The sequence below is a fragment of the Sciurus vulgaris genome, assembly GCF_902686455.1.
Source record: "Sciurus vulgaris genome assembly, chromosome: 5".
In the NCBI taxonomy this organism is placed as follows: Eukaryota; Metazoa; Chordata; class Mammalia; order Rodentia; family Sciuridae; genus Sciurus; species Sciurus vulgaris.
Genome location: NC_136465.1, coordinates 22,301,289 through 22,326,560, shown reverse-complemented (window position 1 = coordinate 22,326,560; position 25,272 = coordinate 22,301,289).

Sequence of the window (25,272 nt, the reverse complement as noted above, 5' to 3'; positions counted from 1 at the left end):
TGTATTGGTGAACCTATCCAATAAGAGGGGTGGTATCCCCTAATTCCAAATGGATAGATGCACTTGTGCTTGGAACCCTTGCAAACTTTTCTGTATTTACCTTTCCAACTAGCTGCTTATTTCTATCTTTTGTTACATTTGCATTAGTCAGCTTTTCACCAGTATAACAAAATACTGAAATAATCAACTTATAACGAGTAGAGGTTTATTTTGATTTACGGTTTCAAAGGTTTTTATTCTGTTGCTTTGGCCCTGAGGCACAACAGGCCATCAAGATGGGAGAATGTGGTGGGGACTTCTGTTTTCACCTCGTGGTAGCTGGGGAGCAAAAGGAGAAAGAGGATGGGCCAGGGTCCAAATGTCTCTTTCAAGGGCATGCCCCGAAATTATCTCAGTTCTTTCTACTAGGTTCACCTCCTGAAGTTTCCACTAACCACCCCTGCCAATAATACCACAGGCTTGGAATCAATCTACACATACACATATTGGAATTCTGGAGAACATTCTGTGTTCAACTCAGCTGTATTCCTTATTGATTAATTGAGAAACATACATTAAAGTGTTTCCCTCTTTTCATTGAGCCTATCTAGCAAATCATTTGACCCTCAGGAAGAGGTATTGTTATTGATTTATAACAGATTAGTCAGTGATTGGCTTCTGGAGTGTGGGAGTAGGGAAACGGGGGAAGCAGTCTGTGTGATTGAGTCCTCAAATTATGGAATCTAACACTATCTCCAGGTAGATAGTATTAGAATTGAATTAAATTATAGGACACTCAGCTGGTGTCTGCTTGAGAATTGCTTGGAGTGTGGGAAAATATCCCATATGGTGATGGTGATAGAATAAGAAAAACCTATGGATTTTCACTATATTTCAGAATCAGAATAGGAGAAAGTATTCCAGCAGTGAGAAATTGGTTTGCCATTTTACACTGTGCTCTTAGGCAATTGTCTTAAGTTCTTGTTTCTATTCTGTAAAGTGGATGTGTTAATACTGAATTCCTCATAAAGTTGTGATAATTAATTATATAGTATATTCAATATGGTTAATGCAATGTCTAGTCTATGGTGATCACTGGATTTAATTTAGCTTGTATGAGTAACAGTATAAATATATGTATTATTGTGATAGGCTGACAGATCTGGCTCCATGAGAATGTTACAGGCCAGACTCTAAGGGAAATGACTAAACAGACTCCATTTTGATCTGAGACTCCATGTTATGTAGGAAATAAGCTTCTCCAATGGGAACACCCCACCTCTGTGCCCATCATCGATTACTTAGTGTGACATGTTTAACAATACAGAATGATAATTACTATGTAAAGAAAAATTGCTCTCTTTTGATTCCTGTTGCTTCTAAACAATGTACCATGTGAACAGTGATCATGTGGATGTTAGTAACCATTCTTTAGTTTGTACCTAGGTAAGGGTCATTTTGACCCACTTCTCCCTCCGTTGATGATCTCATGGTTGTTAGTTTGTAATTTCGAATCATAGCAACAGACACTTATGATTGATGTGATTTTTGGTATAATAACCCCTAGAACCCTATGGTCGGGGCTGTTCTCCCCATAGCCATTTTTTGGGACATTGTGTGAGACAGTCAGCTGGCTGGCTTAATAAAGACTTTCAAATTTGTACTTCTCAGTGGTGATCGGTCTGTTCTTAAGTTGTGCCCCATAACATTATGTACATCATGTAGGCTTTCTATGAATTTATGTCTTATCCATGAATGTTGTTTACTTATATAATAAATGTGTGTGTGTGTGTGTGTGTGTGTGTGTGTGTGTGTGTATTAAGTTTTATATTGGGGCTGATTGTTAGAGGAAGAGTTATCCTTTGACACATTACATTTTATCTGAGCCCTATACTGAAAAATAGGGAAGATTAAAGATATCCTTTTTCACTCCACCTCATTTTGTATTTTAGGGAACAACATAAATAAAGAAACTACCTCCCTCTCCCACATGACTTAGACAAACCTGTAGCTTACCAATGACACTGCCATACACACACAATTCAAATCCACATCTTTGAGATACAAGTGATTGGCTAACAGCCATGTCCTCTGAATGACAGCAAAACCCCATGATAAGTCTTACATATGGTAAATAAGCTATATTCAAAGGGGTGCCATCACAGTAAGTGTATGAACCACCATTGCACTAACATCTTGAAGTGGAAGAGAGACATTGAGTCCAGTCCCCAACAGAACAGGGACAAGTGGGAATTTATAGGCAAGGAACCAGGTAGAAATCGGTGGATACAAAATTATGAAACAGAAACATCAAGGGTAAAGGGAGATTCTGGTTAAACAGATCTAAAAGCAGATATCAAGAGTGATGAGATTTCCAGGGTGGGGAGTTCTGGTAATACTGACTTAGTAGGATTCTTACTAAAATTGGAAAATGCAGAGATAAACATTGAAGTCCAAAAATTAAGGCCTCAGTGAACAGAGTTCAGAAAGAGCCTGAATAGAGGTTGCTTAAGGAATTGTTTTGAGTACCCTTCAATCCATAAAAACGAAATCTTGTTAACAAGATTTTGATTATTCTTCTTTCCCTTCCTCAGGCCTCTGAACTTGGGTTCATCAGGGTCAGGCACCCTCCTTTATCCCCTCAATTACCCTCCCAGAAGAAAGATGGACTCAAGGAAAAGCATTATTTGATCATGATATTTTTTCATCCCTCTTCTCATTACCAGTCCACTCATTTCCATAAAATAAAAGTATTTGTTCACTAATTCTTGATACCCTTGCAGATCTAATAGCCGTATATTCCCTGGTGCAATATCCCCCCTCCCCTGGTGCCATAATCCCTTCCCACTCAGCTTTCCTTGCAATGGTCCCCTCTAATAAAGTTTCTCCTCATTAAGTCTGGATTTATTTATTTATTTATTTATTTATTCATTTATTGGTGGTGCAACTCAAAAACTGAAGTTTATTTTATCTTTTTAATTAATTTATTTATTTTTTATTTTTATATACTGCACTTTGATTCATTCTAAACAAATGGGGTACATCTTTTTGTTTCTATGGTTGTGCAAGATGTAGATTCGTACCATTCATGTAATCATACATGTACATAGGGTAATGATGTCTGTTTCATTCCACCATTTTTCATACCCCCTTCCCCCTCCTCCCTCTCATTTCCCTCTACATAATCTAAAGTTTCTCCATTCTTCTCTTACCCCAAACTGCCACACCCTATCATGAATCACCATCTACTTATCAAGGAAAACATTCCACCTTTGACTTTTGGGGTTTGGCTTATTTCACTTAGCATGATGTTCTCCAGTTCCATCTATTTATTTGCAAATGTCATAATATTATTCTTCTTTATGACTGCATAATATTCCATTGAGTATATACACCACAGTTTCTTTATCCATTTATCTGTTGAAGGGCATCTAGGTTGGCACTACAATCTAGCTATTGTGAATTGAGCTGCTATAAACACTGATTTGACTGCATTACTGTAGGATGCTAATTTTAAGTCCTTTGGGTATAAACTGAGGAGTGGAATAACCGGGTCAAAAGGTAGGTCCATTCTAAGTTTTCTGAGGAATCTCCATACTCCTTTCCAGAGTGGCAGCACAAATTTGGAACTCCACCAGCATTGTAAAAATGTGCCTTTTCCCCCACATCCATGCCAACATCTATTATTGCTTACATTCTTGATAATAGCCATTCTAATTAGACTAAGATGAAATCTTAGAGTTGTTTTAATTTGTATTTTTCTAATTACTAGAGATGTTGAAAATTTTTTCATATTAATTACCTGTATATCTTCTTCTGTAAAGTGTCTGTCCAGTTCCTTGTAGCATTTATTGATTGAATTCTTTGTATTTTTGGAGTAAAGTTTTATAAGTTCTTCATAAATTTTGGAGATTAGTGCTCTAGCCTAAGTGCATGTGGAAAAGATTTTATCCCACTCTGTAGGTTCTCTTTTCACATTATTGATTGTATCCTGTCCTGAGGAAAAGCTTTTTAGCTTGAATCCATCCCATTTATTGATTTTTGCTTTGATTTCTTGTACTCCAGAAGTCTTGTTAAGGAAGTCTGATCCTAAGCCAACATGATGAAGATTTGGGCCTACTTTGTCTTCTATTTGGTGCAGGGTCTCTGGTCTAATTCCTAGGTCCTTGATCAATTTTGAGCTGGGTTTTGTGCAGGGTGAGAGATAGATGTTAATTTCAGTTTACTGCATATGGATTTCCAGTTTTCCCAGCACCATTTGTAGAATAGGCTATCTTTTCATCATTGTATGCTTTTGGCTCCTTTGCCCAGTATGAGGTAACTGAAATCAATGAAATTGAAACAATAGAAACAATTCCAAAAATTGACAAAAGAAACGTTGGTTCTCTGAAAAAGTAAACAAAATTGATAAACCCTTAGCCACACTATTGAAGAGAAGGAGAGAGAAAACTCAAATTACTAGAATTTGTGATGAAAAAGGAAAGATCACGACAGACACCATTGAAATACATTACATAATTAGAAGCCACTTTGATAATCTATACTCCAACAAAATAGAAAATGTGGAAGACATTGACAAATTTTTAGACACACATGATCCTCCCAAACTGAATCAGGAAGACATACACAATTTAAACAGATCAATTTCAAGCACCAAAATAGGAGAAGCCATCAAAAGCCTACCAACCAAGAAAGGCCAAGGACCAGATGGATTCTTAGTCAAATTCTACAAGAAAACCTTTAAAGAAGAACTAATACCATATATCTCAAAGGATTTCAGGAAATAGAAAAAGGGGGAATCCTTCCAAACTCATTCTATGAAGCTAGTGTCACTGATACCAAAACCAGACAAAGACACATCAAGAAAAGAAAACTTTAGACCAATATCCCTGATGAACATAGATGCAAAAATCCTAAACGAAATTTTGGCAAATCACATACAAAAACTTATTAAAAAGATAGTGCACCATGATCAAGTGGGGTTTATTCCAGGGATGCAAGGTTGGTTCAACATCCAGAATTCAAAAAACATAATTCATCACATCAATAGACTTAAAGTTAAGACTCATATGATTATTTCAATAGATGCTGAGAAAGCATTTGATAAAACACATCATCCTTCATGCTTAAAACAATAGAAAAAATAGGGATAGTAGGAACATACATCAACACTGTAGAGCTATCTATGCTAAGCCCACAGTCAAGATCATTTTAAATAGAGAAAAACTGAAAACATTCCCTCTAAAAACTGGATCAAGGCAGGGATGCCCTCTTTCACCACTTCTATTTAATATTGTCCTTGAAACCCTAGACAGAGCAATTAGACAGACCAGAGAAATTAAAGGGATATGATTAGGAAAAAAAAAAAAAAAAAACTCAAACTATCACTATTTGCCTGTGTCATGATTCTATATTTAAAGGATCCAAAAAACTCCACAGGAAAACTTCTAGAACTAATAAATGAATTCAGCAAAGTAGCAGGATATAAAATCAATACACATAAGTGTAATGCATTTCTATTCATAAGTTATGAATCCTCTGAGAGAGAAATTAGGAAAACTACTCCATTCACAGTACATTCAAACAAAATAAAATACTTGGAAATCAATCTAACAAAATGGGTGAAAGACCTCCACAATGAAAACTACAGAACACTAAAGAAAGAAATTGAAGAAAACCTTAGAAGATGGAAATATCTCCCATGTTCTTGGATAGGCAGAATTAATATTGCCAAAATGACCATTCTACCAAAGGCACTACATAGATTCAATGCAATTCCAATTAAAATCCCAATGACATTCCTCATAGAAATAGAGAAAGCAATCGTGAACTTCATCTGGAAGAATAAGTGACCTTGAATAGCCAAAGCAATCCTGAGCAGAAAGAGTGAAGCAGGAAGTATCACAATACCAGACCTTAAACTATACTACAGAGCAATAGTAAAAAATACGGCATGGTATTTGGCACCAAAATAGACAGGCAGGCCAATGGTACCAAATAGAAGACACAGAGACAAACCCACATAAATATAGTTATCTCATACTAAAAAAGGAGCTGAAAACATACAATGGATTTATTTTTTAATTTGGCACCTGTTAAAGATGTGGGTAGAGCTGCAAGTTTATTTTCCATATAATGAACTAGCAAACATTGGGATGCAGCCACCCTTTCTCTTTCTTTCATTTGTGAGGAAAAAAATACATACTCAAAGATTGGGTTTCTGTGGATACCCAAGACAGTACCTACCTTTAATTTTGACATTCTAATTCAAATCAGGAGAATGCAATATTCTTTCCCACACCAATACCACTGGTGTTACGCTGAAGTAATATGATCTCTTACTCTGATCCTTTACTTTTAATGAACATGAGACATGGTTCTAAGCTTATCGTCATAGGAGAGTTCGACTTTCCCCCCTCTGTAAGAACTAAAACAAAGAAACAAAGATCTTTTTATTTGATTTTTTGCAGTAGTCCCTCACAATTGTATATTGCAAATATTTATGAAGAGTGTGTGGGTATACAGAGGAGTTTAACACAGAGCAGCGCATGACTTCCTAATAACGATGCACGCATGTCAGTTTTTAGAGGGTCCGTGCTCCGATCTCAAGCCTCCTTCACATGTCTCTCCTGTCATTTCTTTGGAATATACAACTTCTCACACTTTGTCATGCAATACAATTGTAGAGTATTTTTTTTTAAATCCCTACCAGATTCTACTCTAGGGATACTAAAATCCTGAAAGAGGAAAATCATTAAATTGAATAAACTGGAGGACCTGGCCTGAGTCTTTGTAATTCTGAGTTCTACACAAGAAACTTCAACCTAACTTAGTGCATAAACAAACAGAGCAGTGTCTCACTCACTCACCAACATCCATTCCGTCAATTACAGGCAGCCAACTGATCATACCATGTCCAAATAAGGTAAATACCTAGCTTAAAAAAATAAAGCTATTCCTGTGCTTTCTGGTTTCACACTGTAAAAACTCATTGCCCACATTGCTGATCAGAACCCTCTAAATAACTTCTAGTTTTGAGTGCTGTTCAATTCATGAATGCTTAAATGTTTGATTTATTTCTGTCTAAAATTGTTTATATGATCACTATTATTTTTTATTCATGTTTCTGTTTATACATGTAGGACAACAAAATTTCAGGAGAAAACAGAAAGTCGTGTATAAAAACTTAATGGGAAATGGAAGAGATTATAAAATATTACATATGATTTTAGTGTAACTACATCAATATTTCAATACTTATTTGCTGAGTAAGTCACATAACAAAATTCTAAGTTATTCTGTATCTCTTTAACTAAAATATCTAAAGAATAAATTGTTGATGATAATTCAAAATCATCTGATAAGCTATGTTTAATATTATATATTTATTATTACTTTTTTACCCACTATTCATTCCTTCCTTTTCTCATAGGTGAACATGATTATCAGTGTAATATGCACTATTGCAATGGATTATTTCCTGTAATTATAATTTCCTTTTTAAATTTCCAAATTAAAATTGGTCTGTTTGATAGTTTTTGAGCATTTCAGAAATTTATCTGGAAATCTAAACGCATCATAGTAGGACTAAATATTTCCAAAGATTAGTTTACTTGTCAAATTCCCCAAGTTGGTTTTCCATTTTTTAATTGAGATATCTGCCCCTTGTGGGGTCACTGGGATTGGGTGACTCATAAGTTACGAGGTGAATTACTTCAGGTGGTGAGAATAGGAGGATCACTGGCACAAGGAGGAGGTCAAGCTCTCTGAAGAAGGCTCTTTCACTTCCTTTCACTTCCTTACTCCACAGAGGATTCTGGTGTTTATTAACACAGCCTTTGGTTTATGTCCCTTTTCTGCTGCCACCAGTCTGCTTATAGACACCTAACCTTGAGTCTGACAGAGATATCTGCCTCTGGCTTTGACCTCTCCTCTGCTATCCCTTCTTTCTGTAGAACTTCCTTTAATCCAAATTTTCTTTTATTTTAGTATCAAAACTTTCTTTCCATAAGCTAATACAGGTCTCCTGTTAAAAATCCAAAGAGCCAGGATCAAACCATTAGAATTTTTCTCATGTTTTTCCAAACAGCCTACATTATTCTTCTAAGAGTTCATCCTTTTTTCTTTGTACCTATAATGTACTATTTTAACATACTTATTGCACCTTACACATAAATGAAACTTCCCTAAATTATAACTTTTTTCTATTCATAAAAGCATGGGTTAATAAACACTGCAAATTTGTAAGATGATATTTCTTGACAGGTTGTATACTATATGTTTATTTTTAGTCATGTCTGTGTATGTGTGTGTGTGTGTACATACACTTCTAAATTTTCTAATTAGTGAGGTTTTAACATGCTTATCAGATATTTATTAAGTCTTACAGAAAGGTCAGATTGTATCATTTGAGGTGAAGTATATGAATTATTACCTAATTGCACAATTATTTCCTTTCATCTGATAAGTGCATCTCCCCACCTCCTTCCACTCAAGTAAATATGATTTTTATAACATTCATCTATTCAATTTGCTTCAGAAATTTCTGAGCATTAATTTAATCCTACCTTCCAATAAAATATGATCCTTTTCATATAACCAAATCTATGAATTTCTTTTGCAATGTCTATTTTCTTAAACTGAGCACTTTTCAACATTATTATATTATTTTTTCAAAATCAAATGGAAAATAAATAAATATGGCATTATAATAAAATTGTATTTGCATTGTTCTTATGTGTCATAATCTTTATTCATGCTTTGTTTTGCGTGAAGACTTATCTTGCCACTCTGTAGAGAAAAATGATAGAAAACACTAGGTAAGATGTATTTCCAGAGATAAATCTTCTTTATTCTCAAGCATTCGTATCTTTCAAATCTCTCTCTTTCAATTGATCACTTCATAACTCATCATCACTTCATAACTCATCTGTGAGAGGTCTCACAAGGAATTTAATTGCTCAGAATGTGAATGATACTAATAGATGGGAGAAGAGGAGGTTGTGTTAAATCCATTAAGTTTTCAAAAGCATCAGTCGCTGCCAGGAAAAAAAAAAAAAAAAAGGCTAGAGACACATTTGACAATAGTGCTCAGTTCATAATGAGTTTCCTCAGAATCAATTTTGTATAGTCTTCCTATAAGCTGCAGAGAGATTGCATATTAACAAGCGGGGTTGACACTTAGCAGAACAGTGACAATAATGTTTCATCCTTGCGATCTTAATTTGCTGATGGTAACAGAGCTGTTTCCTCTGTTAGATGTCTCACCCTGGGCAAAACTTAACACTGTAGATATGCCCAGTAGCTAGGAGTTACATCACATCCTCTACCCTATTAACGCCTCACATCTCCTGTGATCTTATTTTTCCCACCTAGTTTGAGAAGTGAAGAGTGGAAGAGGTAAAGAATGCATATGTGACATCAATCAGTAGTAGGTTCAGAATTTAAAAGCTTAAATTCAGCTGAGACTTAAGAGAGAGAATATGAAAGAAGAAAGCAGTAAGCTAGCTGAATGCCAACAGAGTCACAATTCAACATGATACCAACTTTTAGACCAGTGGAGTTTAGGACCTGCGACCCCCAAACATGATCTGTTGGAATCTGAAAAAAACAGCAGAAGCAGGAAGGTTTTTCTCATCTTTTCCTGCCATTCTCTTCTGATACAGGCTATAAAATAATTTTCTGACCTTCCTCAAAGAATATCATGAAACCCTTTTCCAGAGAGGGCTTCCCTATACCTGACAGAAGAGAATGGAGACACAGGATGCAAAGTAGACTCTGAACACAGCTCTGCTCAGTTTCCCTCAGTTTGTTACCATTAACTCAGAACCTTTTGTCCTCCAAGCATACCTCTTCGCAACTATCCAGAAAAATACAGAGATTTCTTTTCTTCTCTGAGTTTTCATTTCTGACCATTCCATGTCGTCTATGACTTAGATTAAATAAATATGTATGCTTTGCTCTTGTTAATCTGTCTTTTGTTGTAGGAGTCTCAATCACAAGCCTTATGATGGGAGAGAAAAACAAATCTTTCCTCTTCTACAATATTAACTCATTTATTAGAGGATACACAACTTGGGTAGACCTAATTTCCTGGAAGGGACTTTTAAAGAATGTTCACTATGGTCTAATTATAGTCACACTGACAAATGTGTGACCTCCATTTATACAAGAAGAAAAAAAAAAACCTGTAATTATTTTCTCAACTATATTTATTATAGCCTATTGCTGAGTGTTCTGTTAAATTTTGGGGTCTCTGTAATTAACAAACTTGCCAAAAATCTTTGCCTCATTGGTACTTATTTTCTAATAAATTTTGTGTGTTTGCGTGTGTGTGTGTGTGTGTGTGTGTGTGTGTGTGTGTGTGTGTGTGCTGGGTTATTGGATGGGGTGACAGACACTTAAAAAAGTAAACACAAATAAACATAAACATGTGTGTGTGTATATATATACATACGCATATATGTACACACACTTATATGTAATGAAGGTAAGTACTAAAATGCCAGTTAAACATAAAGCTAAAATCAATAGAAATATGGAAGTTCAGGCTGCTTTCAATTTGTAAATAGTTCTGAAAATTGATCCCTGCAAAGTTGACATTTAAATGACGGCAACAAGGAATTGAGTCATGGGGGTATCTGGGAAAGAGCTTTCCACCTAGGAAAAAGCAAGTTCAAAGACTTTGAAGCAAGGAAATATTTTGTATATTCCACAAAGAAACCAGCTGTTAAGGCTTGGATGTAAAGTGGCCTCCAAAAACTCACACGTAAGACAATGCAAGAACATTCAGAGGTGAAATGATTGGGTATGACAGCCTTAACCCAGTCAATGAATCAATCCCCTGATGGGGTTAACTGAGTGGTCATTGAAGGTGGGTAGGGTGTGGCTAGAGGAGGCAGGCCATTAGGGGTGTGCCTTTGGGTTATATATTTTGTACCTGGTAAGTAGAGTCCCTCTCTTTGCTTCCTGAGCATGTGAGCTGCTTCTCTTCACCACACTCTTCTGCCTCAGTGCTGAGGAATGGAGCTGGCTGTCTGTGGACTGAGATCTATGAAACTGTGAAGATCCAAATAAAATTTCCTCCTTAAATTGTTTGAGTGTGTCCTTTGACCACCCCAGTGAAAAAACTAACTAAAACACTAGCATAAATGAAGCTATAGATTAGTGGAGAAATAAGTAGGGTTTCATAAAGGAAACTTAAACCATTGTAAAGATTTTGGCTCTTTCCCTAAGTGAAAATGGGGAAGCCACCTAAGGTGTATTTTGAAAGTAGTAACGTGGCCAGACAAGTGTTAGTAGAATATTTCTGTTTCTGTGTAGAAAACAGACCAAAGCATTGTAGGGATACATTTGAGATTAACTGATGACTTGAGACAAAGTGGTAATGGCAGAGATAATGAGAAGTTTTCAAGTTTTTAGTGTGTATGTAAAGTAAAATCCACATTGTTTCCTAAAGGACTATATGTAGAACATAGAGAAGAAACAAAAACACAGAAGACATCAAGGTTTATATCCAGAGCAATGGGAAGAATCAACTGCATCAACTATGATCAGCACAATGGTAGAAGCAGTGGTTTAGGTTGGAAGATCAGCAGATCAAAAGTTGTCGCTGACTCTTTGCGGTACCAAATCCTCAGATATTTGACACCGCTTGCAGCAAAAACTTGGCGGGTCTTATGGGTGGTGGACTGGAAACTGAGCCACTTCTATCTCTGGGCTACTTCCTTGCTTGCTTGTTTATAGAGGATAGAGGAAATGAGGTTTACTTGCTTTGAGAGGAGAGAGAGAAAGAGAGAGGGGAGAGAGAGAGAGAGAGAGAGAGAGAGAGAGAGAGAGAGAGAGAGAGAGAGAGAGAGAGAGAGAGAGAGAGACTTTGCTTTCAGAGATATCTATGTCTTCTTAGTTTTCTTCTGCTTCTTGCTGGTGCGTCCTGCATCCTGTAAACTAAGAGTGAGTCTACCTAAGGTGCTTTAGTTATGCATCTCAGTTCTCCGCTCTGCGATCTGTCCTCCGCTGCTTTCTGCTAGCTGCTGTGCCACTTCTTTATACTAGCAGCTGCGCTCTTCCCTACTAGCTGCTGTGTTCCGCTGTCTCACTCCGCCTATGCTTATATCACCTCCAGGAGGCGGAGAGCAGGGCCACGCCTCTTACGCAAAGATTAGCAAGACTCTAGATGTCCAAGTAGGCACAATTAGGAGTGCTTGAGAACACATGTGCATACATTGTGTGCGTGGACAATAAATCACCTGAGTGTGCTTATGTCAATTAACCTCCTCGCTGCTGATGTGATCAGGCGCCCTTCTGGCGCTGTCAACATGGCACAGCCCCCAACAAAAAGTTACTTTTTAAAGGTCCATGTTCATTTAATGGAAAGAAATATTAGACTTCCAAGTGGATTACTCAAGAAGGCAAGTTGGATTGTGAATCCTGGTCCACAGAATGGTACAGTTGGGTCATATGAACAAGGAAAACATATTGTGGTTGCTTAACAGCGTTATGTTTTGTTTTAAACTAATAGCTGTGTCATTTGAAATGAGATATGTCAGTATTATTGCCTATTGTTCTCCAGCTACATTGAGCTGATAAGTTGTGAGTGTGGAGCTAGGCTGGATCACTAATAAGGTCTTCCCCATTCAGCACCAGAAAGAGGGATGAGCTGCAATGGCCTAGAAGAATTATGCAAAATATTATCAATAATAATTTCCCTTGAAAAGTAAGGAAGAAAATGAAGGGAGGACCACAAAATAAAATGGCGGCAAGATCGACAGATGGTTGGTCCTAGCAGGCTCAACTAAGTACTGGATTATAGGTACCAAGTACTGTGTTCTTTAAGACAGGTGAAATCTTCAGTGAGTGGGAGGCTTGAAGGTGAGATTATGGGAGGTAAAATATAATCATGTGAGGGGCTTGGTAGAGTGGAAAACAGCAGCATGTACATGGAGTAGCCCAGGACGTCGGTGGGTCTCGGCTGTCTTCTCTATTTAATGCTGCCCTGTTCTTTAAGAAATAATAGTCCTATATCATCATTGCACATAAAAATCATGTGGGATTGATTTATTTCACACATGTAGGAATAACTGTTGATTATCATCCTCTTTATTATAGGGTTTGCTTCTATCTCCAAACATTAACATTGCAATAACAATGGTCACTTACTGAGTCTGGAAGAAAAGGAAGCCTCATCTCTGTCCCACAATAGCTACTGGAGAGGAATTCTTTCTACCTGAATGTTATTTGAAAAGCATGCTTGAAGGAATTGTATGGGACTATGATGAAGAGTCCATCTTCTATGATGAAGTTGGCACTGAAGTAGTTAGACCAAGAGGAAGATAACCAGAGACCTTGGTGATATTATTTGAGGACCTGTTCCCAGCCTTGCCCGAAGAACTTCTCTGAATATTTCAGTAATGAGAGTCTATAGATCTGGAATTCTATCTATTATTAAGCCAATTTATTACACCTATGATGAAAATTTTCAATAGTGTGTGAAAATTTTCTTCTGTAGAATCTAGCAGGTGCACACTACTATAGTGAAGTTACTGTTGATCTGACCTAAAGATTGAAGATGGCATTTGAAATAGCCTTAAAGAGTCAAATTATAATTTGTGCTTTGAGAACAGGTTGAATTTACCACTGGGCACATCAGGAGTCAAAAATTTAGAAGCAGATTGTGTTAATAATGATGAAGATTTTTTTAAAAATTATGTAGTCATTGGTGTACTGATTGAATTAATATTTTCTTCCCATTTTCTCCAAATAGTCATTTGGAATTTCAGAGAGTAGGGTCAGTTAATATAATTATCTGCCTATGAAGGGGTTTCTGTTTCTTCCTTTTAAGAAATAACATGGTGTATATTATTGTAATATGAAATAGAGAAATGAGTATAAGATAATCTGTGAATAGAAGACTAGAAGACTAGTATTTAAAACATCAGGAATAATCTTAAGAATAGTCATGGTGATATATTTATAAGAGATAATCTTAGGAAGTGACCTTAACTATAATCTCCAATTTTGGGGGCGCCCCTATAATTATTTTCATCATTGTGCAATTTGCCTTGCTACAGAATACATTTTAATACATTCCAATTAAAATCATCTCTCATCTGTTGTAATTTTCACCAACTGCAATTAATGGTAAGCTTTATTCAATATAAGTGGCCAGTAAGATAATCCATTCACCATTTCATTGTAAACTGTTCATAAATCCTTAAAAACTATTTAGTAATGATTTCTTACAAATGATAGAAAAAAATTTACCAATAGGACTAAATATGTTTACATATAAATGCAAGAGATTCCAAATAATTAAGCACTGTACTACATAGACCATTTTCTCCTTTTTTAATTAAACAAATTTGTATATCAGCACCCAATGCATTACAGTTAGGAACTGGTTGTATTGCCAATGAATAATAGATGTCATTAAACTGTTTTGAACAATAAAATTAGGAGTATCTCACTGACAAAAACATGTATTTATTTGAAAAATAATTTAATAACTTCTGGGGTTTTTTTTTTTGGCAAAAATGATACTCTTTCTCTTTACTCCTAATGTCTTCAGAGATGTATAAATCTAATTTTTTTTGCAAATTGTTTTCGATAACTAAATTTGTGTTACATTTGGATTACCAGAAAAACCTATGATTGTGAACAATTAAATCCTAGAAATAATATTTCTTTTAGTCCCTCCTCCATTTTTCCTTTTTGGCTAGTCCAGGTTCCACTATCCTGAGTTGAGGCCCCTCTTAGCATTCCACTACCAGTCCCACAACTCAAAGGAATGGTTGCTTGTTCAGGGTAAGAACCTATTAGGTCTTAAATGATAAAAAAAAAAAAAAAAAAAATATTGTGACCTTAGGGGAGTAAATGAAGTTTTGGAGTGATGGGAAGAATATTATACAAAAAAATTCATGGTTTGGAAAATTCTTCCAGATAAACTGGAGGTTTCTATATTATCTCATCTCTCTTCTGTCCACTCAAACCTCTGGATTAATGGTAACATCTATATTCGCTAAATTTTATCCAGCTAATCTATCTTTCTGATACATACTGATATGTATAGTTCTTACACAAAGTGTGAATACTTTATTCCCACCACACATTGTTTTTCCTACAAAACATTTCTGTGTTGTCAAATAAAATAAATATGGGTCTAGGAAAGGAAAGATATTGCTCCAAAAGCATTATTGCAAGAAGGACAGAACAACTGTTTTAATAGAGCATGGCATTATTGCATATGGAGAATCTCTCACCACTAGATCTACCAGCATCTCAAAGATCATGCAAACAAATTTTCATTAATAGAAAGGACGAACAAAACTTAAAAGAGCTACTTGGGGGTTGAGGGGGGGTAGGATGGTAAGCAAGTGACTTGATCAGGAAATTGATGTTGTTCCCTAAGGCCAAATGATTTTTCCAGAGGACCTACTAAAAAGTGGTTGTTGAGTGTTACGATGTTCAAGGATGGTCAAAGCCTGGAAGAGGGAAAGAAGCTTAATTCAATTTTGTTCATGTCAGGTGAGCAGGTATTTTTGTCCATTTTGGTCAGTTGATACACAAAGTACATCTAACCATTCATTAAGCAAAGAGAAGAACCTTGAACTATCTGTTTTGACTGTCTTAAGTGGAGAAGCAGGGCATCTCTCAGATTTACCTAAATAATATAAGCAAGAGTGGTTTTTGTAGTTAAGCTGTTTCCAGGAACAAAAAATGGTTGTGGTGGGGGGTGTGGGGCTTCTAACTTTGTCACAGATTGCACAGTGCTCAGGGTTCCGACGATATTCAACATTGTCAGAATGATGAGTCCCCTCCCCACAAAAAGACCTATGCAACTTAACTGCTTTGACAGAGAAGAAGAACTGCATATGAAGGACTGAAGTTTTAACAGAAATGTCTCAGCATCATAACCTACAGTGAATACTGAGAGCAAATCAGCTGCCTAAATAGAACAGGTGTCCTTCTGGATGGTAAAGAGAGATAGGTGTTGTGGAGGGCAAGGAGAGAATGAAAAAATCTTTCAGCTCCTGAGATTCGGCACTGGCATAATTGGTATGAGAATTGCACAGATTCTGAAATGAATTTCATTTTGCAATGGACAAGAACACTGTTGAGGCCATATTAATTGCCTTCCAGGAAAACTGGCTTTTTTTTTTTCCTCCCTGAGGCAGGGATAAACTTTTCCTATGAAAATATTCCAGCGGTTTGATTCATTGGATTATTTGGAGGTAATTTAAATCTACATAGATCATACTAAATTTATTTGCTCTAATTGACTTGTTATACTATAAATCTGAAAATTAAATCCCCACATAGCCTCTCTAAAATCTCCAGAAATATTTCTTGATCTTAAAAGAAAAACATTTAAAGATGTCTTCCATATTCTTGTTTTTGTAAGATTATACCCACCCCCACCTTCAGCTGACTCATTGTCAACTTTCCTCATTTCAGCCACTTTAAAACTGCAATCCCAGCAGCTTAGGGCTTGGTAAGCATGTCAAAAAACAGGATTATGTCTTCAGAAATCAAATTTGAAACCTCACTGAGTTGTGAAATGTCCTTTGGCAAGGGCATAGCTTCAGGATATCCCTCTTCTTCCTTCCAAAAAAAAAAAAAAAAAAAATTCCAGAAAGGATGCTTGTTTATATCATTGACATTGTTCATCTGTCCAACCATTCTTTGCACTCATTTAATAAATACTGCATTTATGTGCTAGGTGCTAAATACACAGAAATAGAAATACATGTTACTTGCTCTCAAACAGCTGAAACTTCAGCAGACACAGAGACACAAAAGATTATATAACCTGTGATAAGATCTTAAAATTTGTAAGCTCAAGGTATGTATATGAACACATCATGCTTCATTCTACAGTTTTATATTTTAAGATAGTATTTAAATTCCAGGACAGAGCACAAATTAACCATTTTTATTTCTTTATAGGGTTCTTAAAATGATTCATCCCTAACAGAAACTACAGATCAGAAATACAAAAAAGAGTTTGGCATAACGTGACTGCTGTGATGATTAGCCTAGGTACAGGATGTGCCATTTAGAATTTAGTGACTCAGGGCCTGGGGATGTGTGCACCACGTCACTCCTTCTTAACAGCCCTGATCTTGGTCAACTGCTTAGAATATTATTGCTCCATTTTTCAATCTCTGCCTGTGGTAGCTTAACATAGTCACTGACATTTCTTTCTTTCTTTCTTTTTTCCTTTTTTTGCAATCTAAGATAATACAGACAAGCATTTTTGAAAGCAGCCCTAAGGCCACGAAGAGTATTTATATCTGCTGCTATTCAGAGAATAACTGAGCCAATAAAGCACTCAATAGATTTTGCACTTTTCCCATTATGTTTCTCAGCTTCTTGTGGGTATTCTATGAAAGACTGTGGGTGTTCTTAATCAAGAAAAACAACGTATTTCTTCTATCATTCTATACCTGCTATGTTTTCGTTTAAACAGATTTCTTGTCCAAGCATATTGAAGTTTCAGAAATATTTTCTTTATTCACTGGGACATGTACAATGACTCTAATGTATTGGTATTCATTGACCATATTCAATTAATTGTGATAGACTGGAAAACACATTGAAGATTTCCACATAAAATTTTCCTCCTTAATATAAGACTACATGAAATTCAGACCTGGTCAATACACTAAAAAGCAAGTACCTAGTAAAGCTCAGAAAAGAGCAAGCTTCCTTAAAGTTGAAGACTGTGTGGAAGCTTGCTATGTTTAAGCTGACATAAAACTGAATTTCTTATGTCTCAGTATGGAGAATTCTTTCTAAGACAGTATCTCTGACCCTTAACACTTCCACAATTAAGATATAGATAGATGAAATAAAGGGACATTAGATATTGAATCTGTCACTATCTACACAAAGTAAAAATGACTTACAGAGTTTGTTTTGAAGCCATCGAAAATTCTTTTAATTAAAGACTTAAGTAAGATATTTACTACATCCTTACCCAAATCATTATTAATAACGGAAAACAATACAGGGCAATTGTAGGGGAGAAAATAGAGGAAGACAGGTAGCTCATGAAGGGTATCATTCAAAGGAGTGTTCTAGAAAGCTCACATCTCTCCACTGCAAAAGAAAACATAATTTTGAAATCCGTTATTGTCTATCTAGGATCAGGGCGAACAGTGTTCTATGGTAAACTTATTTCATCCTCTATCTTTTCATCTCATCTTGATGTGCAGATTCCACACATAAAATTCTGTGACTAATAATAAGATTCAGCCTCTCTTTTCTTTGATGTGTAGACATCAATTCTTTATTCTATCATGTCTAAAATAACAAGACTGCTGTTTTTATCTTTCTTTTTATTGCAAAGCTAATGGACAACAAAGAGAAAACAATGACCACATTCATTTGAATAATAAAGTTATATAAATAGGGCAAAAAAACCCTGCTCTTAACATTGATTTATTAGGTTAAGTTTTCTGACATGATAATTTCTTTTTATGTGAATTTTAGCAAGCACAACTTAAATATTGGAACTCACAGAAGCCACATGCCTTCAATTACAAGTCACTGCAGTAGTGATAAATCCTTCATAGAGGAATTACTTGACTGATGCTCTTCATGGGTAGTTGGCAGGAAGATAAGAAGAGGGACATTAACAACACTTTCTATATTGGTTTTAGTAAACTGATAAACACAGAGGGAATATGAAAAGTGATCCCAACAATCAAATCTATCATACTGTGGAAAATTGAAGTTACTCTACAAAAATAGAAATAAAACTGAAAAATCTTTTGGAGTTGTGAAATTCAAATATTATTTTTCATGTCTCAGAATTGTCAAAATAAAATCAAGCATTATATATTAATCAAAAACTATAAATTGTAGCTCAAGTTACTCTAAGCCTTTCTGCTAAAGAAATAGGTTGATTTATTTGTGTAGAATTAAAGACCTCCACCTTGCCTCACTTGCAAAGTAATTAATGCAAGACATACAATTAAATGGCCTTCTTATGTAATGAAAAACATTCAAAGTTAGCAAAATAGGTTAAAAAAAGGCTTTTTCTTTTAGCATTATTTTGCTATACTTAAAATCTTATACTTTATGATCTAGTGTGGTTCATTGGACCCAGCAACATAATAAAACTGGCATTATTGATGAGTCCCAACTTCACGGTGGCTCAAAATTCAAAGATATGCAAACTCCAGGTGTATACTTGGCAAAGTATATATGCATCCATGGTAGGTATGATTTACACTATATGAGTGTCTTTTTTGTTGAATTCTGGACATAGAATTATAAAAATTGCTGTGGTCAATTGCCTAAAATTACTATGGGAAATTTGATTTATTTTAAAAGAATGATAGGAATTCCAAAATTGTGAATTTTGGAAATTGTGAATAATGGTGAAAACATGATGAAACTGAGATGATTTAGTTCAGAGAGGTCCAAAGTTATGCACCTCTGTGGGCCTGGTGATGAACTCATACGAGGGAGTATAGTGAGGGAAAACAATCACCTCATTAAGACTCTTGTGCTAATTCATCTCTAAATATTTACAGAGGGCAATTCCCTGCATCAATCAAAGTTCATCAAATATCAAAGTTCTGGATGCTACAGTCATGTCCCAAGGACAGAACATGCTTACTCTTTCCTACATCTCAATATTTTTTCTTCAGTCTCCCAGTCCCTAGATATCTGCCACATACTTTTGATCCTGTTGTCCCTTACTGGATAGCTGTGTTTTCAACCACACAGAAATAGCAATTGAAGCACCTATCATATGTTGTGCTCAATGGGAAGGTGACATTGAGAAAGTCAAAATCCCTGTAGTCATGGAGCTGACCAGAGCTGATGATATGTCATTTGTTCATATATAATATGGAATTAGGTACTGAGAAGTGATATGGAGAAAATTGTGATGGGTTATAGGGCACTGCTTTTAAGGAAGGCTAATCTGAGAGCAGAGTGACCAGTCCTGGCAGATGCATCCGTCAATTCCGGCGACCTGTGGTAGAAACTAGGCAGTGCAGCTGAAAGAGAACAGAGAACAGAGGGACAGAGAGCTGGGGATGGGACAAGGATATTACTTCAGATTGGAACCTACCCGACCAAGTTACCAAATTCATCAGAGATCTTACACTACCCTTCAAATATATAAAGGAATTTGTCACTATTTTTCTGAAAATACAAAGAAAAATTTTTTTAATGTAAATCTAAATTTAAACATGTGAAAATAATATTTAATTAATAAACATTATTAATCAACAGAATAGATTGCTGAAGGTAGTTGTATAATCTTTTAATATTTTAAAATAATGTATATCGTTTATTGTTCTACAAGCATGTATCAGTCTCCTATTATATGAGTATAGTTCCTGCTTTCAAATGAACTTTAGTGATAAGAACTTTACTCAGTAAACACACAAGTCTAAAGGAAAATAAAATAGACACTATACTTCCCCTTCATAAGCACATCATAGGACACTGAAATTGTTTAACTATTTGTAAACCCACACCTGCCCCATTGTTAAGAAAGAATGAGTGTTTTTTTTTTTTTAATCATTTCGTCTTACCTCAGAACAATGTTTTAAATATAGTAAGCATTCAATAATTATTTGTTGCAGGAATGAAAAATTGACAAAATAAAACTAATAAGGATTTATAAGGGTAGTGGGACAAATTCTGGGACCAGGGATGTGGTGCAAAATAAGACTTCTTTAGAATTTCCAGACAGGATGATGGCTAAGCTGAAACTTTTTTTCCCTCCCTCTCTGCACAGTTTTATTGGTGCAATATGGTTGCACATAATGATGGGGTATGTTATTACATATCATGTGCACAATGTAACAATATCTTGAGGCACCCAGAAGAGTTAGTCAGAGAAGGAAGAGAAAGCACTTAAAGAAAGGGAGTAGTTTGTGTGAAAGGCATTTGTTTTATAGAACATGGATTGGTCCAAAGGTTTGAATTCATTCTCTGCTACCTGAGCAAAGTGTCCCTATGAGGAAGTAGTTTGTGATAAGAAAAGGTCAACCACATCATGCTGAAGAGTTTGTATTTCATATTGACTGTGATAAGAAGTGATTGAAGAAATAGTATCCTTCCGATGGCTTTTAGCAGATCAGTCTATAGAGAATGAGGAAGATGTTTGGAAGAAGTCAAGAAAAGGGACATACAAATCTGGTTGTGGACTGGTTTTAATCCTCCAGTTAAAAACAATATGGCCAGTCAACATGGATGTGATGAGGCAATGAGAAAATTGAAGGATCCAATGTACTGTCCCTAAAGGAAAGGGGCAGTAAAACATTATATTTCTGATTGCCCCTCATCTATTCCCCAAAAATCTAACCCAGTGAAAGGCACAACGTAAGCACACCTGGGCTGGAATGTCCACTTACATACAATCCTGAAGGACACTGGCTTTCTCTTATGCATGAGGGCACTACAGTGAGTTAGTGTTATCTCCAGACAGCTACTTTCTTGCATGTATCCTGGGACAGTTGCTCCTGGGGATGCTGGTCATATAAATCAACTAAGGTAGATAATGCTGTCAATGTCACTGACTCTGCAGCCTAAACTATAAAACCCCTCTCTGGAGTGGAGACTGGTGCAGAACTGAGGGCACTGTGGAAAGGATATGTGTCACTCATCCTGCTAGCCATCACTGGACAAAACACTGTGAGGGAGAGGAGATAGTGTTTGGAAAAGCACAATGAGGGACTGAGGTGCTGTCGTCCACCTGCTGCCACTAAAGTCTTCCAGGAGCGGTCTCTGCCTTCTTGTAAATCCACAAACATACATATGACACATGCTATCTCTTGGCACTTTCTTTGGCCTGTCTGCAACTTAGCCCACTGTCCTGACATAACTGGGCTGTGGAAAACATGATAATTACACACTGAGATTAAGGGGAAGGAAGAGAGTTATCTTAAAGAGTTCACAGGTATTTACTTTGGAATAACTCTAATTTGTCCTGCATTTCTCCCCAATAGGCACGTATTCTTTCTTGATACATAAATGACATTTTTTAAACATTCAAAATCTCTATGTTCAAGCCTTGGCTTTGTTGGTCATGAAAAAAATAACTTTATTCATAGAATTGGTAAGAAAATCAATAAGATGATGGATGAGCACACATGCTAAAAATCACAAAAGCTCCAAATGCTAGTGTCATTATCATTTTATCATTTTTCTCCATTTTTAATTTCCATTCTTACAGATTTGAATTTTACCTAAGCTATTTCCCTTTCTACTTCTTTCATTGTTTTCTTCTTTATCTTGCTCTTTTTCCCTCTTTCTTACGTTTTTCTCTCTTTGAACATAATTCAGTTATACTACCATTTGTGCCATAGTGAATAATTTCTTATCCTCACCAGTGAATGATTTCACTATCAGAGAAACTTCAACAAAGTACATATGCTATGCATTACCACCTAAAGGATAAAAGGTACAAATAAATGCATTCTAAACATCATTTAGAGCTTGCTGCAGATAACAAATCATTAATAAACATATTTTTGAAGATTCAGTGAGTCGTAGGTACTTTGCATATTGTCATCTCCATTGTGCTGCCATCCTGTTCATAAGTGATGTGGTCCTAGTTTCATCCAGTGTTATGGTTTAGATGTAGAAATATCCCTCCTAAAGCTCATGCTTTGGAAGCATGGTCCTCAATAAGCAGGGCTCAGAGGTGAGACTTTTAGGCAATGATGAGAGCTGTAATCCTCATGAGTGGATTGATCTCTTTGAGTGGTTTAATAACTTGGATGGACTGCTAGGTGGTAACTGACATCAAGTAGGGCATAGCTGGAGAAAGTAGGACACTGGGGGCTAGACCTTGGGATTGTACTTTGTCCCTGGCTCCTCGCTTCACCCCCAACCCCTGTTTCTAAGCTGTCATAAGCTGAGTTGCTGTCTTCTACCATGCCCTTGTGCCATGATATTCTGCCTTACCTTGGGCCCATAGCAATGAAGCATACAAACTATGGACTAAATCCCTGAACCCCCAATAAACTTTTCCTTTTCTAAGTTGTTGTCAGGTATTTTGGCAACGGCAATGCAGAGTTGACTAACACACCAAGACACCAAGTCCTGAAGTGTAGCCAGTATACCTCGTATAAAGAGATGCAGATCCAATTCAGTCTCTTAAGACCTTGCTCCCTAGAAATATATCTAGAGTCAAACAAATATTTTTGTAGGTTGCTACCTTTTCACACCCTTGGTAGGGTACTGTGCAAGATGCTGAAAGAAAGTCACAAGAACAATACAAAGGTAATGCAAGTAAGAATTGAAAAGGTGTATGAAAATAAGTTATTTGTAAATAAATATAAAAGATTCCTCATGAAACTCTTTAAACTGGAGGAAGTTGCTAGAGCAAAGTGGAAAGGCATACTAGTATACAATGTATTCAAGAAAATAAATAGAATCTTTGAGAATATCAAGGAAATAATGTTCTGCACACTGTGGGGAATGCATATCTTGAAGATGTTCTGAGGATAGCAGGGGATAGGTGGTTTTAAATCATTGGTTCTCATCTGTTATTTTTGTATCAGAACCACTTCAAAGGTTTGTTGACACACAATGGCTGGGCCTATGTTCAGAGTTTCTGACTCAGGAGTTTGGGTTATGACTTGAAAACTTTCATTTCTGAAACATTCCTAAGTGATGCTGCCAGATTATGGACTGCCCTTTCTGAAATCCTGTTTAAAACAAACCAACAGTATCTTGCTTCTCACCCATATGGATTATTTCTTTAAAATTTGCATAAGAAATTCCCTGTGGTAAAAATGTTGAACAAATTCTCATTTCCTATCTCCTTTTCATACTTGATTTTATTTCACTCATAAAAATGGAAAAATTATATTCAGCATATCCATGTGATATATTGCCCAAGATTGTAACACATCTGTGGTCCCTTACAAAAGCACAATTACAAATATTGAACAATGAACTATTTTTTCCAGTACTCAGGACCAAACACATGCTAAGCAAGTGCACTACCACTGAGCTACACCCACAGTCCAATTACAAATATTGATATTGAGAAAGGAAATGACCATACATAATCAACTTCTGTGAGTAAGGTCATTTCCAATGTTTGCTTTCGATAAAAAAAAGGGGGAGCTAATAAAAATTCACCTGATGGATTTTCAAAATTAATTTTGGAGTATAGATAAATGTGAACTCAGCAAAAGGGCTTCAAATTTCTTTAGTGACACTGAGATAAGAAATTCTTTCAGTCTTTTACTATCAAAATTGTCAGTCTTTTATTATTCTAAAAAGAAAAATAAGACTAGCATTGGTACTGAATCTGTGTCATTCCATACAGAGGTGACATTTATCCATAAAAACATGAAATGACATGGAATAAAAACCATCAGTCTTGTTATTAGATGTAGTTGAAATAAAATTTACCTTTATTTCTAACATGAATATATTTAAATATATTAAAATCTGTAATATGGTTAGATTGCTTTGAACACTTTTTACTGTTAATAATTAGAATAATATTCCAAACTAAAAGAATTTTTTCATTAACACTTTAATTCATATGATGACTGGACATATAAAGAAATTAAATGTGTGTATTATTTTATATATTCAAGTTAATTTAGAATTGAACATCAAGCATAGAATAATCTAATTAGGTTAAAAGTCTGTGAAATAAAAGGATTGTTTTATGATTTCAGGAAGAAAATGAATTCAAAGGGGATTTGTTCTCAATGGAAAACCACACAATGTTTAGGGTGCATCCTATCAAGATTTCTGACCTTTCATTGGCTAACTTATTTACAACTCTGAAAGTTATAGGTGACTGATAAAAATGCCAAATAATTCTTGTTTATAGACATTCAAATAAATGCTGCACACTGGATATGTTGACTTATTTTCCATTCACTGCTCTCATGTAAAAGCTTACTTTTCTTCCATTCTTAGAGTATTACTTTTTTATGCATGAATTTTTTTCTTTCTATTTCTCATTTGAACTAGTTGACATTTTTCTAGTTCCATGATTAATAATAAATTAAACAAAATATTTAACATGTTTCAGTTTTTATTTGCATGAGTTATGTTTTTATTTTAAAAACAATTTTTCAGATATGCAAAATTAATACTTAGTTCATTCTTTTCAAAAATTGATAATAATGAGTATCCAACTACCATGATATTTACAGTTTTAAAGTATAATACAATTTGATTTTAACATGTTCATATTTAAAATGTGCTACAAATTATATTGTTCAAATTAGTTACACTTATATTAAAAAATCTTAACAACTCAGAATGTGCAAGGAATACTTTTGTATAAAA